A 16982-nucleotide genomic window follows, 5' to 3' on the forward strand; every position below is an offset into this window, starting at 1 on the left:
GTAGTTTAGAAATTTGCAGAAGAGAAGGAAGTTTAGAAAGAAACACATAAGTGGGTTAGTATCAAGAATAGATTATTGAATTTGTTATATACTTCATGAAAAAAGTTGTATAAACTAAGTATTACATATTTAATCCTCTTTTGATCTTCAATTTTATATATAAATCTAAATGTTTTTATTTTTTTAATTTCAGAAAGGAAAGCAAGCAACAAAAGTAAGCAAAACATAAATCCCTCGTTTTTGATTTCAGTTGAACTGAGTTTTTATCATTAAATGATAAAATATTTGAATTTCTAAAAAATACACTGGGTTTTCATATTTATTGAAAGAGTTACCACCACTACTTTTTCAACCCAATATATGCATTCCTAACAGGATTTTACTGGTCAACAAATTATTTTTCTTTTTTAGAAAACTTAAAAATAGTTCTATGATCTCATGCATTTCTAAGGGCTCTTACTTATTATAAATATTAATCATATTATGTATAACACAAGAATCAAATGTCAACCAAATCAACTCAACAAATATTAATCAAGGTCAACTCTGATGGACATAACTCCTCTTAGCAGTTCAGTGATCAAGGACAGTCCTGAGAGCCTTGTTATGGAAATGTCATCCATAACAGAGTTAAAAAAACCTGGAGGCTAAATGCAAAACAAAGCATACTATATTCACGTTTTAAAATTTCTGTTATATTGTTACTTAATTGCTCATGGTCTTTTTTTCTCCTGAGTTATAATTGTTCTTTCATAACATGGATAATGTGGAAATATGTTAAACACAATTATATATTTACTATCTAAATCAAGTTGTTCACTGTTGCTGATGAATGGGCAAAGAGAATGGTAGAAAAATGTGGAACTGAAAAGTTTATAAAAGGATAAATGTTAAAACTATCTTTGCATGTAATTGGAAATAAATAAATTAATAAGGAAGAAAAAAACAAACATTTTTTAAGTGCTTTTTGCATATCTGCTACTACTTTAAAGGATATGGATTCAGAAAAAGGTAAAAGGCAGACTTTACTCTCAAGGTGTTCATATTTTAATGGGAGAGACATATCTATATACAAGCAACACACACACACACACACACACACACACACACACACACACACATACAGAGGATTAAATGGAGATAATATGAGAGGGAAGAAAGAATCCGGGACCTAGATTATCTGAGACTCAAAAGCAGAATTAAAGGAAGTGGAAAATTCAGATATGGGATATAGACAGTGAAAATACTCAGAGTTGTCACAAATACAAATGAATCACTTTTTCAAGATTACTTCTAATTTTGTTTTTTATTCTGATGGATTTTATTTTGTTCCTTTGTATTTCTTTGGACATAGAGTACAAAAGGAAGGAATGATATTTTTCTCTATTTGATATTCGTGAAATAGACACTCTGAGACAAAAATTTGCTAGACAGACCTGGCAAAAAAGTAGTAAAAAAGTTTTTTTTTTTTCCTTCAGTAAATTTATTTTACATTCACTCTATTCTCTGTTTTTAGTCACACATTTTTGTTATACTATAACAGAAGAATAGCCCTAAAGAGGCAGACCAGGAAACAAAACCAAACATTTTCTACCTTTTTCTAATAGATGATTGAATGAAGAATTCATTCTTTAGGAACAAAATCTAAATTTGGGCATTGTTTTAAGTAGCAAAGGATCCTGAGATATTAGAATCTCATTGTCCTCAATAGCTATTCACTGCAATCCTCTACAACCCTTTACAATCTTTATTCAAGTTTGCTCGATTTTTAGGTCTTAAAATAGATTTAGGCTAAACCAGCTGTTCAAGAAACAATGAAGGGGGGAAAAAAGCAAGCTTGGGAAAGCACAATCCCTGCCTTAGATTTTTGCATAGTTGCTATACTAATCAATATCAGGATAATTAAAATCACTCATGATTAATGGGCTGCCTTTTTTATGGGACTTCGTTGTCTGGGAAAGCATTTCACAATCTACTTTGTCTAACTGCCCAACATGAGCAAACACTAAATCACTATTCCACCATTTGTCTTAAATTTCTATCTGAAGTCTTCCTATAGGCTCTCCTGGAATACATTCTTTAGATATCCATTTGAAACTTCTTCCCTTCTATGCTTAATCAAGAAAGTTTTCCTCTCAAATATAATGACTAGAATTTGGACTTAATTATTACCACCTCTTTTTCAATATCTATGTACATAGCTCATGAAACTCTGTACTTCCAGGTTAGATATATACTATCTCTTAACTTTAGCTTGTATACATGTTGATTATTTCTCTCTGGAAACTAGAAAACTCAATGTGATTAGGTTTTGGATGTCTAGACAACATTGCACTGGAAAGTATACCAGTAAAGTGGAATTTGTCAATAACCAAGGAAATTGACCATTTTAAACTTTACTTTTCAGAAAAATGTCTTTACTGAGATAGCATGAAGATGCATTTATGGCTATAATTTATAGGTGTGAATAAATGGTAGAAGCAAATGAATTTTTTTAGGCACAAGATAATTTGACTTTTAATAAACTCCAATAGTTCTAAACACCTTCTCCTATAATCCCATATTTGTGGCTAATGAGGGAATTGGAGAATATATTGTACAAGGTTATAATGATGGAATTTAGAAGGATTTGACTTGAAGAGATGGTATATATATATATATATATATATATACATATATATATATATATATATATATATATACTAGCTATCTTCAAATATTGATTGGATGTACTAAGGAAGAAGGACTGAATTTTTTTCTCATTAATCTCATCTGTATGAACAATGAAATGGGGAAGTGGTAGATTTAGATAGATGTATGCTTGACATAAGGTCAAAAGAAAAAAAAAACCAACTTCATAATAATGAAACTTGTCCAGAAGTAGAATGGGTGTGTTGAGAGGGAATGATTTCCTCACTGGGGCAAGAAATAAAGCTGAATGACAACTCTACAAGGGTATTGCTTGGGGGGGGGAATTCTAGTGAGCCTAGCGCTAAAAGGCCTTGGAGATTCCATACAGTTCTTAGATTCTAAGAAGAAAAATTAAGTAGCATGGTAGAAATCCAAAACTCATTGAAGGCTGTCCATTTACATTCCAAATGAAGCCATATTACAAAGCATTGTGTGTAAAATGTGCCAAACTCTTTTGAAAGATTCTCTGTCATGGATTCTTAACCTGATGTCAGTGAACTATTTTTACTCTCATAATTGTCTGTCAGTATAATTATTTGTTATTATAACTCTATATACTTTATTTTTTTCACATAACCCTACAGGGAAGAGAATCCATTCATAGGCTTCACCAGACTACCAAAAGGATCCATTACATACACACACACACACACACACACACACACACACACATACACACAAACAAACAATTAAGAATCACTGCTCTAAGGAGAACAATAGAATTGAATGTAAATAACACGTACAGATAATCTTACACTTTAGCCTCATAGACTGGAGGGAACCATAAAACTTATCTTATCCAAAAACCTTCATCTTATAAATGTGGGAAGTATAGATAACAGAATGGATAAGTGATTTGCCCAAAGTCACAAAAGTAGTAGTAATGGAGCCACAATTCAAACTAAGGATTTATCACTCCAAATATAATACTTTTTCCATTACCCTAAGCTGGTTATCAAAGTATTGGAGCAAATATTCAAATATATTTCCTTTTCTTCCCTGATCATAATTAATCTGAACAATGTAATTTTACCCTTGCCTTGAATTATTGGTAGTTCCTACTTTAACTGTTAAAGACCATGTCTACAGTAACATGCAATGGCATTTTTTTTCTTTTCTTAAACTGAAGCCTATCATGTTCATTCATTCATTACTCATATAAATGGAAGGACTTAGTATATGCCATGTATTCACAATTTTGTGGACAATGGACAATTTAAGGGGGGAAGAGGGTGCTCTCTATCTACTTCACCACCTAACTGCTTCTAGAGAAGAGAACCTTTATCCAATGAAACATATTGTGATTATTGAGCCATTTTGCAGTCATGTGTAATTTTTTGTGATCCCATTTAGGTTTCCTTGGCAACGACACTGTATGGATTGCCATTTCTTTCTCCAGTTAATTTAATTGATGAGGAGACCGAAGAAACAAGGTTAAGTGACTTGACCAGGGTAACAGAGCTAGTGAATGTCTGAAGCTAGATTGAATTCATGAAAATATGTCTTCCTACCTGTAGGCCCAGTGGTCTATTCACTGTGTCTCCTAGCCACTCATTGACCCCTTATTTCTCAGAATAACAATTTTTAAATATATAAAATAAAATAAATATGATTATAAGATAAAGCAAATATATAAAATGAGTATGGAGGTGCTCATCTGAGGAGGATACTGTTGGATTAGTGGGTCACTATAAACCTTGTTTTCTTATTGTTCTGTCTTGTTTGTACAATAAAACTTCATCTGGTTTCAATATGGTTTGATGTTTGATGTGATGTTTTTTCTGTTTTTTTTTTGTTTGTTTTTTTGCAAGGCAGTGGGGTTAAGTGGCTTGCTCAAAGTCACACAGCTAGGTAAATTATTAAGTGTCTGAGGCTGGATCTGAACTCAGGTACTCCTGACTCCAGGGCCGGTGCTCTATCCACTGCACCACCTAGCTTCCCCTGATGTGATATTTTTAATCAAAGGACATGAATTTCAATTCAATAGATGGTCATGTCATTTACTGTTGTGGCCTTGGGAAAGTTCCTTCTCTGTCCTTTATTTGCCTTACATGTACAAAAGACTAGGGTGGGGACGACTGAATTGGATAGTATCGAAATGTCTCTCCAGCTTTAAAGTTATGCTCCTGTGAGCTCAAGGAAAACCATTACCAATATGCTTATGGGAGCAAAGGTGAACTGTTCAATACAACTCAAGACTCAGAACACTATCAAAAAGATCATTTTTTCCCAAGATGACCTGAGTCTTTTGTACCCTTGAAATGAAAAGGAAATAAATATTTTGTGCATATTCATTTTCTAACTTGGAAAATATTAAACTCTGTTTTTATGTTGAAATGAAGAAGATATTTATTAATTTGTGCCCCTTCCTCCAATATGCAATTTAACCTCAACTAGTTTTTTTCTAAAATCTTCCAATATCCTCCACAATGTGTCTTAATATTCTATCTAGACCAGCCTTTTTATTGTTCCCTAAATCCTCTAAATGAATAAGAGCATTGAATGGGAACTAGATCTTATAGATTATCTAGTCTAACAGCTCCAGATTAAAAAAAAAACAACTAAGTTCCAGTGAGTTTAATTAGAAAATAGCATATGTAGGATTCTGGAATAGTTGCAAGTCAATTCTTTAAATATTTTTCAAGTAACCCTTTCATATAGTTTTAATCTATACTTAATCATTATTTTATTCACTAATTCATCAATCATTTCTTCAGAACCCAATATATATATACAATGAACTATAATAGTGTATTCACTCTTAAATTTTGAAAATGATCATTATTGGAGCTTTTTATTAGGCCAAAAATCATGTTTTATTTTATTATTTTTTTCATGTATGCATGCCAAATCCCCACAACTTGAGGATAAACTACTTAATTTCAGGGATCATGCTTTCTATATCTTTTTTATATATCATGGGAGGCCTAGTATTTCTTTAAATAGTATATTATAGTTGTCTTCGTAACTCTGGAAAAGGGAAAGAAAAGGAAATAAGAGGGGTTTCAATTTATATTCTTAATAATCCTCTCAAAGAAAAGTATTGAGGTATATACAAAAAAATCTTACAGATGAATTTTTAGTCATATCAGAGAGAAGTAATTTAAAAAAATTTTAAAATCACCAATTTGAAGGAAAGTTTTGTGTTTCAACTTTGTTAGATATTCAGTGAATTTGGGTACTTTTCAACGCATTTGATTTACATAGCTATTTAAGAAAAACCAACCATCCAAAAGAATTCTTATTAATTTCCATGTTTTTCAAAGTTCCTCTTGAATCCTTCAATTGAACTGAAATTTCTACTGAGTTCATGCTTTACAAAATATTCAACTGTGTGCTCAAGCTTGATCTCATAATTTTAATCCATTTAATAGCTTCTGACAAATAATGTGATGCTGTCAGCTGTGTCCACTTTGACAAGAATATTTCTGCTCAGTTGTTTCATGTACAATACAAGTTTTGAATCAATGGGTAATGCTTTTTCCCTAAAGGTCAATGGCAAAATATTTGCTGTTACAGCAGAAAGTCTAAATCTGGGTGAGATAATATCACACTAGCCAAATGCTACAGGGAATTTCTAGCAAATGAATAATGCTTTATTTTGTTTGCCATCTTTAGTTAAACTTCTTTTCTTGCTTTAAGTCACTGATTAGATTCAATCTAATTCAATCGAACAAATATTTATTAAGTGCATACTATGTAAGAAATATTCTGCTGAGGATAAAAAGAAAGAATGAATAAATATCTGTAACACAATACAGTTCCTACTCTGAAAGACCTTACCTGAAGTCTTACAAATATAATTAAAAGAAATTTAAACTGAAAAAGAGGAAGTGGGAGAGGAGGACTGCCTATGTTTGTCAGACAATATCATAGCTATAGAATTCAAAGAATAGAAATAGAGATATCCACAAATTCACAGGAGAAATTCCCTGGTCAAAGGATATGAATAGACAGTTTTCAAATGAAGTAATTAAAGTTATATATGATCATAAGAAAAAATGCTCCAAATTATGATTGATAAGAGAAATACAAACTAAAACAACAATGAAGTATCACCTTATATCTATCAGATTGGCCAAGATGAAGAAATGGGAAAATGATCAATGTTGGAGGGGTTGTGAGAGGACTGGGACATTGATGCATTCCTGGTGGAGGTATGAATGGATCCAATCATGCTGGAGAGCAATATGGACCTATGCCCTAAGAGCAATGAAACTGCTCATACCCTTTGACCCAGCAATTCCAATTCCAGTTCTATAGCCAGAGCAAATTATAAAAATGGGGGGAGGTCCCTCATGTTCCAAAATTGGAAATTGAGGGGATGCCCATCAATTGGGTAATGGCTAAACAAGGTATGGTACATGAATACTTTGGAGGATTATTGTTCAATAAGAAAGCATAAATAGTTGGACAACAGAGAAGCATGAAACGACATATGGGGATCTGATGTTGAGCAAAGGGAGCAGAAGGAAGAGAATAATTTACATATCAACAACAACATTGTGAGATGGAGGATCTTGATGGAAGCAGCTCTTCCCAACAGTTCAGAGATCTAGGATAACCATATTAAATGGGCTATGGACAATGTTATCCTCATCCAGAGGAAGAAAAAACAAAACAAAAGAAACAAAACAACCCTTCAGAATCTGATGAACACTTTATAAAAATTATCTCTTGTGTATCTCTTTTCCTTAAACCCAATTCCTCATACCAGAAACAATTAACCTGTAAACAAGTTTATAAAAAAAAAGAAATTCTGTCAGAAAAATATCAGAAAATAATCAATGGTTAAGATGTCCAGATACACAAAAGTTAGAATATAAGCAAAATGGGGGCAACTAGGTGGCACAGTGGATAGAGCACCGGCCTAGAGTCAGGAGTACCTGAGTTCGAATCTGACCTTAGACACTTAATAATTGCCTAGCTGTGTGACCTTGGGCAAGCCGCTTAACCCCATTGCCTTTCAAAAACCTAAAAAAATGAGAATATAAACTAAAAGAATGATACCTTAATGAGAGGAGGTATATTTAAGTTCACAATTTTGTTTGATTGGGGCCTATTACTGAAATATGGTTTTGGAAGGGTATTTTTTATTCAAAATAATATAATATATGAAGATGTGAAATAGCATTTTTTATTGATGATATGATTATTAGAGAAAATTCTGAATTCATCAACTGGTCCAACTCATACTTGAATTGAATATTCTTCTACATAGTTGTCTTTTGGATACTTGAGGACAGGTATGTAATGCTTTCCCCTTAAATTTCTCATAGCTAAACTAAATGTTCCCAATTCCTTCAATTAATCTTCAAGATTAACATACCAAAGGAATAACCATGTAAAGGCTAGAAGAAAAAGATGATAATAAATGTAAACTTTTTTATAGAGGAAGTAAATAAGTTTATTAAACACCTACTATATGTACAAAGAAGTGCAAATCACTTTACAAATATTACCTTCTACCTGTACCTTTTCTAAGCTTTCAACACTATGGAACATGATTCCCTTCTGGTCAATCCCTACCCTTTCCTTCCCAACTTACTTTTGTGTATGATCTTCACCCTTTAAACTGTAAAATCCTTGAGGGTAAGGACTATGTTTTTTTTTAAATTTGTATCCCCAATACCTAGCACATTTCCTAGAAGGTAGTTGGTGCAATAAAAGAAATTACTGAATTGAAAATAATCTCACTTGATTTTCACAACTACTCAGGGTAGTAGAGAACCAGGAGCTAGCACTTTCACACAAAACCCACATGAGAGAGAATGTCCAAGTGGATCAGGTGATCTATAGTATTTAATGCTATAGAGAAATAAAGGATAAAGATTGAGTGAAGGTAATCATATATGATAATTAATACATCATTGTTAATCTTGGAAAGAGTATCATGAGTTGAATTTGTTTCAAGCCAGAATACAATGAGTCATGCTTTACCTACTTTTCTTCTAACTTCTGTATAAGGAGCTAAATTTTTAAAAATATAAGTTGATTCATGAACTTACTTTGTTATCTACATTGATCTCTTTAGAAAACTTTTTTGATTTTTAATGGAGTTTTCTTCTTGTTTCTTGAGAATTCCATTTCTCTCCTTGACTTATGTCCAAGGATCTCTGACTTTCTTCTACAGTCTATTCTTTCCAAATGAAAGGTAAATATTAGATTTTTCTGTCTTTTCTCTTTCTTTAATCACAAGCTCAAGTAGGAAGTGATCATATATGGTAAAGATCCATCTTGTTTCAAAGGATAGGACTAGACAGTTTTCAAACAAAGAAATTGAAGCCAGATATAAAAATATGAAAAAAATGCTCCAAATAATTGTGAGAAATGCAAATTAAAAGAACTCTGAGGTATCATCTCACACCTATCAGATTGGATAAAATGAGAAAAGAGGGAAATGATCAATGTTGGAGAGGCTGTGGGAGGATTGGGACATTAATGTATTGTTGATGGAGTTGTGAAATGATCCAACAATTCTGGAGAGTAATATGGAACTATGCCCAAAGAGCAGTAAAGCTGTTCATACCCTTTGATCCAGCAATACCAATTCTATGCCTATACCTAGAAGAAATCATAAAAATTGGGAAAAGTCCCACATGTTACAAAATTTTCATAGCAGCTCTTATCATAGTGGCAAAGAATTGGAAATTGAGGGGATCCCCATCATTTGGGGAATGGTTAAATAAGTTGTGGTACAAGAATATTATGGAATACTATTGTTCTGTAAGAAATCATAAATAGTCAGACTCTAGAGAAGCATGGAAAGAATTATCGGATCTGATGCTGAGTGATGGGATCAGAACTAAGAGAACAATTTACACATTAACAACAACACTGGGAGATGATCAACGCTGATGGATGCAGTTGTTCTCAGAAGTACAGAGAACTAAGACAATCCTATTAGACCAACTATGGACAATACTACCCCCCATTGAGATGGAGGAAAGCAAAACAAAACAAAATAAAAAAAATCCTTCTGAATCTGAGGAAAACTACATTCACTTAAAAAAAATTATGTCATATATTTCTTCCCTTAATCCTAATTCCTCATACGAAAAATAGTTAACTTGAAAACATGAATAACACAAATGTATAAGTACAATATTAACCTGTCTGCTGGTGGGAAGGGAGAGTAGAAGGAAATTTTTTTAACTTAGAAAAATGCATAGGCATATGGATGACTGTTAAAAAACTTTCATAATGTATTTTGAAAAGTAAAACATTAATGTAAAAAAAATCCATCTTGATTGATATATTTTCCTTTTGATTCCATTTCTATTTGAAAAATGAATATATTAATATGTATCAAGAAATCAGTAGCTGATTTACTTTTGATAAGGGGTAAACTCTAGGAAATGTTTCAATAACTGAAGTTTCACATCATTATTATATCATACCTCTGTGCTGATCTTGTGAACTGTTTCCAGAACTCCCCACAGATTTCCTCTTTATGTACTAGGACCTGTAGTATAGACAGAATAATTTTGAACATGCTTCAGTTTATGCCTCTATTAATATTTTCTCAATTAACATTGACTCTTAGATTGCTACATATGAGCATATTTTATTATACATTATCTCTACTCTTTATCCATCTTCCATTTTGATTTATGTTTCTTTTGAACAAAGTATAACAGAGTCATATTCCAGATACGAGTTTCATCTCACCAAGTTGCATTGAGATATATAAAATCAAATTTGTCTCCTTGCCTTAGCTCCTCTAGGTTATCTTGCCTCTTCTTCATGCATTTGTGTTTGAATCTTTTCCTTAGATTTTCTTTTCAGAGCTATGAATTTGGGGGCATGTTTCTTGCTATTCTTCCTCTGTCACAAGTACTTTATGGTATCTAATTTCATAGCCATAGATAGATTTTTATTTTCCCTTGCTTTTAAATTACATTTCAAAATCTTTAGGCAAATGGATACTTTTTACTTTTTAGTTCACTCTATTCCTATTTATGTACATATATATATATATATATATGCACATATAAATGCATGTTTTGTGTATGTATATAGGTATATTTAGTGTTGGGTCAGAAATTCAAATTCCATCTTTACACACTATCTTCGTAACCAACCATTCAGTTTGCAAATCTGTTTTTTTTTGAGATGTCCCCAGTATTAGATGGGTAGCAGTGATGAAACAATATCTTTGTCCTTATGGAATTCATTCTCTTGCCCCAAACTTTGTGATTTTTGGAAATTTAGGGTTTTCTTCTGGAAGGTTCATTCATGTAGGTTCACATGAATCAAAAGAAATAGTAGTAGTCATTTTATTTTTTCTAGCATTGAGATGTTTCTCTGTTACATCCTTGATCCATGTGCAGGAAGACAAAAGACTTTAATAGTTGACAAGTGGACAAAAAGCTGCCTAAGTTTCATTGAGCAGAGTGATAACCCATAACTTCACTGCTTCCCTCTGATCCTAACCTAAAGATCTCTCATGTAACTGATAATACTGCTGGATCTATTTCTTTGTTCCTTGGTCTCAAAGCATGCTATCTTAACCAGATTTTAGCATAAAATAATAAAAATATTAACAATCAATCTTGTCTGAAAGTTCAAAGTATAGTTATGATATCTTGAGAGTTCCTTATAGTGGTGTGCTCATAAATTCCAACAATCAACTCCCTGAAAAAAAATTCACACACTCTTTTGAAGTTTAATCTATATGATTTGTATTTCCTTCATCACCTTTTGAATATAAAAATCTCTAAATAATTAATCAAGCTGTCAGTTATAGTGTTTGCAGATTATCAAAGTGAAAATACTCATGCCAAAAATTTACCAATTGACTCCTATGATCTGGTTCAATCTGACTCCAGAACATCTCTCATTCTCTGTCACAAAATAACAAATTAAAGCTACATGAATGTGCAGTTGAAAGTATTGATTTGGAGGTCAGAGAACATCAGTTCAAAGACTGTCTCTACTATTTACCTGACCTCAGGCAAAATACTGAGGCTTTGTTTCCTCATTTATCAAATGAGAGGGTTGGAGTAGATGACATCTAGAATTCCTTACAGATCCAAATCTATGTGCCTATGGATAGTTACTTGAAATGTAAATTAACCTATCAACATTTATTAATCACTACTCTGTGAATTATTAGATGAAGTGGATACAAATACAATAGAGAGAGAGAGAGACAGATTCTGCTTTTAAAGAACCTGAATTACAGAGGGCCCTTATACTTCAGGAATAACTTCTAAGTTCCCTTTTAATTCACAAATCTGCTACATTTAATGGTGATAAGGTGAACATAACTCACACACACAAAGTAATAACCACTCGTTTTTGGTTACTTCCTCCAAATTGTGGTCAAGAAAGGCTATAAAAACATTTAAATTTATGGGTATTGTAAATATTTTTAAAACTTCAGGTTTTCAGTGGATAGAACTTGCTCTTTCCAATCCTTGCAAATATCCACCTTTTTGCCATTACTTTGTTCTTTAAAAGAAGCATAATGCTTTGCTTCTTGGGAGAATGTTTTGAGGAGTTACAGATCATTGATCTTGAGGGCTCCATAAATTTCTCATGTTCCAGACCATTAGGCAGGACTACTTGCTCCAATTCCTGCAGCATCAATCAATCAATCACAAAATTTTAATTGAATACCTACAAGGTCTTGAGCTCTGTGAAGGGCCTGAGGAAACATGACAGCTTTCTCCATCTCAACTAACATTAAATAAATTAATAAATAAATGTTATATATATATATATATATATATATATATATATATATATATTTAAAAACAAAACTAAATATAAAGTGTAGTTAAGAATAAGACAGACACATAAACAGATAGCAAGTAATGAAACATATTAAGGTATAAGTAAGCAACTCAAACAGTAAGTGCTAGAGCTATTATGAGATGAGAGAGGCATTATGGCCTAGAATCATTGAAGAAAACTTCATGGGGGACATGGGATGTATGGAATAATTCTCTGAATTTAAGATATTTTTTGCTAATTTAAATATTAATTTTGTCCATGATTGTTCTTATTTGATAACTCATGGTATGAAGGTGACCTTGGGTCCCAGATGCTATACTAGTAGAACAGAAATTTTGGAAGGTCTCAATAAGTTTCCTCATTGTTATGATGTGACTCCCATGACAAAATGATCTGGTCTGATGACCAGTCTAGATAAGTCAGGAGAAGATTACTACCAAAGATGACTACCAGTCAATTTACAATAGCTACCTATTATTGTGTGGAACAGTGGTTTCCAATTCAAATAGAAACAAGGGCACTAAGCTGTACTTAAGGATCACTTTGAGCTACATAGTGATAATTTTAAAATATAATACTATTTTTGTCTTATTTTATTTTTATTTTGTTAAATATTTCCTAATCAGATTCCAATCAGGTTTGGGCTTCAAATGGGATTGCTGCAGCTGTTATGAGCTAAGTGTTTGATATCTCTGTTATAGAGGAATATTAATTTGCCCTCATTCTAGAGAAATCACAGAATGAAGGGATATATTGAAAATTTCATATGATGCCTGTAGATCAAAAGTTGAGTCTAGCCCAAAACAAAATTAAAACAAAATTTAAAAAATGTCAATCATATAAATGAAGTCAATGTTTATATAATAAATTTTAATATTTTAGATGAAAGTACTTGACTGAAATTCAAGGAAGTTAAGTTTCTTGACCAAAATCTTATAGGTGATAATCAGCAAAGTCAGTATATTCAGGTTTTCTTATTTTCAGTTTTTTCTATGATTTTTATAAGGAACTTTTTGATAATTTCATCTTTGAGGAGTGATAGAAGAAAAAGTCTTGTTAATTGTTCAAAATAGTGACTTTAAGTGGGATATCATGTAGGAGAATACTGGCCAATAAGAATAAATACATTGAAACTCATAAAATGAAATTATCAGAAAGGCTTATTTTAATATGATAAAATATAATACTGAAGCATATAAGAGCATCTTTTCATAGGACATGAGGAACATGATATACTTATGTTACCTACCAAATGTTTCTTTTAACCTGAATGATTTTTATAAGGACCTTTGATTTTTTTGACTATGATAACCTCATTTAACCTATTATGTAAATTCATTGTGCCATGTTTACAGTATTAAATATACCTATTATGGGTGATTAATTATGTCAGCGTGCTAATGATAAAAAAATAGCACCTTTCAAGGAACTTATATTTAGTTTGAGAGATTAAAGATTATGTACAGAATAATGAATGTATATGAGATACAAATTATGGAATTAGTTTCAAGAGAAAGAGAGAATTGATAACTGTGTCAAATATCCAAGAAAGGCCTCATGTGCTATGTGAAATTTGAACTATATTTTTAGGTAAGCTAAAGTCTATTTAGGTAATGCCAAAGTCTATTGACTTCATCTTGGCAACATCTCTTGAATATGCCCCTCTCTTCTTTGACACCGCTCTGGTGCAGGTCTTCATCACTTCATTCCTGTCCTACTTGCAACAGCCTAGGGGTGAGTCAGCCTGCCTCAAGTGACTCTCCACTCTAATCCATCTTCTGTTCAACTAGAAAAGTGATTATTCTAAAGCACAGGTCTTACCATGTCTAAATTGCAGAGGCTCCTTTTTATCTCTAGGATGAAATACAAAATCCTTCACTTAATATTCAAAACCCTTTTTAACCCTCTCAACCCTTAACTTTCTATTTTTTTTAACTTTGGCTTTTAAAAAGTGTTTTTGGTTCTCAATTCTTTTTTTCCTCCAACCCCTCCCCCCACTAATTGAAAAAGCAAGAAATATTATACTTATTATACATATAAAGTCATGAAAAATATAATTTCAAGTCTGTCACATCACATTGCAACCAAAAGATAATGAAAACAGAGCAAAAGTATACTTCAATTTGCCTAAGAATTCATCAATTTTCTCTCTGGGAATGAATAGCATTTTTCATCATGAATCATTTACAATGTCATTGTATTGTTCAGTCTTTAAGTCTTTCACAGTTGATCATTGTTACATATTGCTATTATTATGTACAATGTTGCCTGGTTCTCACATATAAATCTTCCTAGAATTTTCTGAATCCTTTCCCTCTCCTTATTTCTTATATTGCAGTAGCATTTCACCACAATAATGTATCATTATTCCCCAACTGATGGACATCCCCTCAGTTTCTAACTCTACCACCACGGAAAGAGTTGCTATAAATACTTTACTACCTTTCTCATTTTTTAATAATCTCTTTGGAATACAGATGCAGTTTTAGAGCCTTTTGGACATAGTTCCAAATTGTTCTACTAAATGATTAGACCAATTCACAACTCCATCAATAGTGCATTAGTGTACTTATTTTTCCACATCTTCTCCAGCACTTGTAACTTTCCTTTTCTAACACATTAGCCAATCTGATAAGTCTGTCACATTAGCCAATCTGACATGTCTCTTAACTTGTCACACAGCTAGGTAATTATTAAGTGTCTGAAGGCAGATTTGAACTCAGGTCCTTCTGACTTTAGGGCCGGTACTCTATCCACTGCATCACCTAGCTGCCTCTCAGATCCATTTTAATTTGTATTTCTCTAATTATCAATAATTTAGAAGTTTTTTTAATGTGGTTATTGATAGCTTTGGTTTCTAATCTTCTTATAACTCCTTCCCCACCACTCTTCAATTCAATGGCACTGGTCTCCTAATTGATCCATGAGCAAAAATACTCCATCTCTGTTCCAGGCATTTTCTCTAGCTCTTCTCCATGCCTGGAATCCCTACTGTTCTTATCTCTTCCTCCTCATTTCCCTAGCTTCTTTAAAGACCAAACTTAAATCTTATCTTCTAAAAGAAGTCTTCCCTAGTCTGTCTTATAGTACATGCCGTCTTTTAATAATTTCCTATTTATTATGTATTAATGTTGTATATATTTACTTATTATCATCTCCATTATAATGTGAGCTCCTTAAGTAAAGGGATGTCTTTTCCCTCTTTTTGTACCCTCAGGGCTTAGCATGTTCCGGTCCAAAGAATGGACATTTAATAAATGTCTATTGATTGATTAACATCTACAGACCCTTTTATAGCCTTACTTTTATAGTAGTCATTTCTGAACATTCCATATACCCTTCATGTATAAGGGTATATATATAAAAGGAAATAAAGTCTCCCATAAAAAGAAGAAAAATCAGCTATCACAACAACTATCTCTAATAGTTTATATAACTTCCCACTGATATGGATCTCCAGGTTTGAAGTGCAAAGAGGGAAGTATAGTCTCTCACATCTCTTCTGCACCCAAAGTTGGACCACTTTAATTATAAAGAATTTTGTTTAACTGGTTTTAGTTTTACTATATTGCTTAAGTCATTGTGTAGTTTTCTGAGTTTTTCTTACTTTGTTCTGTATCAGTTCATACAAGTTATATCATATTTATCTGACTTGCTCAAGAGTATTGTTTCGTTTTCATTAAAATATTCCATTATATTCATATCCTTTATAATTCCTTAATTAAAGGATAACTTTTGTTTCTTTCCTACTACAAAATATGCTGCTATGATGAATATGGGACTTTCTTTTCTTTGTCTTTGAGTTCTTTAAAATGTCTACTAGTTGAATTTCTAAATCTCATGGTATGAATATTTTAGTTACTTCCCTCCCTCCTCCCACCCCACCTCCCTTAATTCTAAATTGTTTTCTATGTTTGGGTCAATATGTAATCCAACCAACAGTATATTGTTCTACCTGTAGATTCTTACAGATGATCCAACATAATTATTTCTATCTTTTGCTCACCTTGGCAATCTTCTGGGAGTAAGGTGATTCTTCAGATTTTAATTTTAATTTGTCTTTTTATGAGTGATTTGGAACAATCTTTAATTTGTATATTAAGAGTTTGTTGAGAACTTCTTTTAAGAACTATTTTTTTCTATAACCCTTGACTATGGGAGAATGAATTTTGGCTATATATATATATATATATATATATATATATATATATATATATACACGTGTGTGTGTGTGTTTTATATAAATATATGTATATTTATATAAAACACACATATTACATAGATATTTGGAATCAATATCTTTAAAACAGAGATATAATATAAAGTTTTCTCTCTTTCTCTCTCTCTCTCTCTCTCTCTCTCTCTCTCTCTCTCTCCCTCTTGACTGCAACTACATATTTCATCAAAGTTATAAGTGCAGTTTGGCTCTTCTATTCTCAGGGCACATCACATTAATGCTGAGCTTACAGCAGATATCTTATTCAAAATAAAATATAAAAAAAATTCCCAATAAATATTGAGTTAAAACACTGATTTCTACCCTTCTCATT

General features: G+C 32.1%; 1 pseudogene; it reads right to left on the reverse strand.

Moving 5' to 3' along the window:
• LOC141506819 (eukaryotic translation initiation factor 2-alpha kinase 1-like) overlaps nucleotides 1-16982 on the reverse strand; it is a 91751-nt pseudogene that overhangs the window by 36684 nt on the left and 38085 nt on the right.

Source organism: Macrotis lagotis, chromosome 1, assembly GCF_037893015.1.
Source record: "Macrotis lagotis isolate mMagLag1 chromosome 1, bilby.v1.9.chrom.fasta, whole genome shotgun sequence".
Lineage (NCBI taxonomy): Eukaryota > Metazoa > Chordata > Mammalia > Peramelemorphia > Peramelidae > Macrotis > Macrotis lagotis.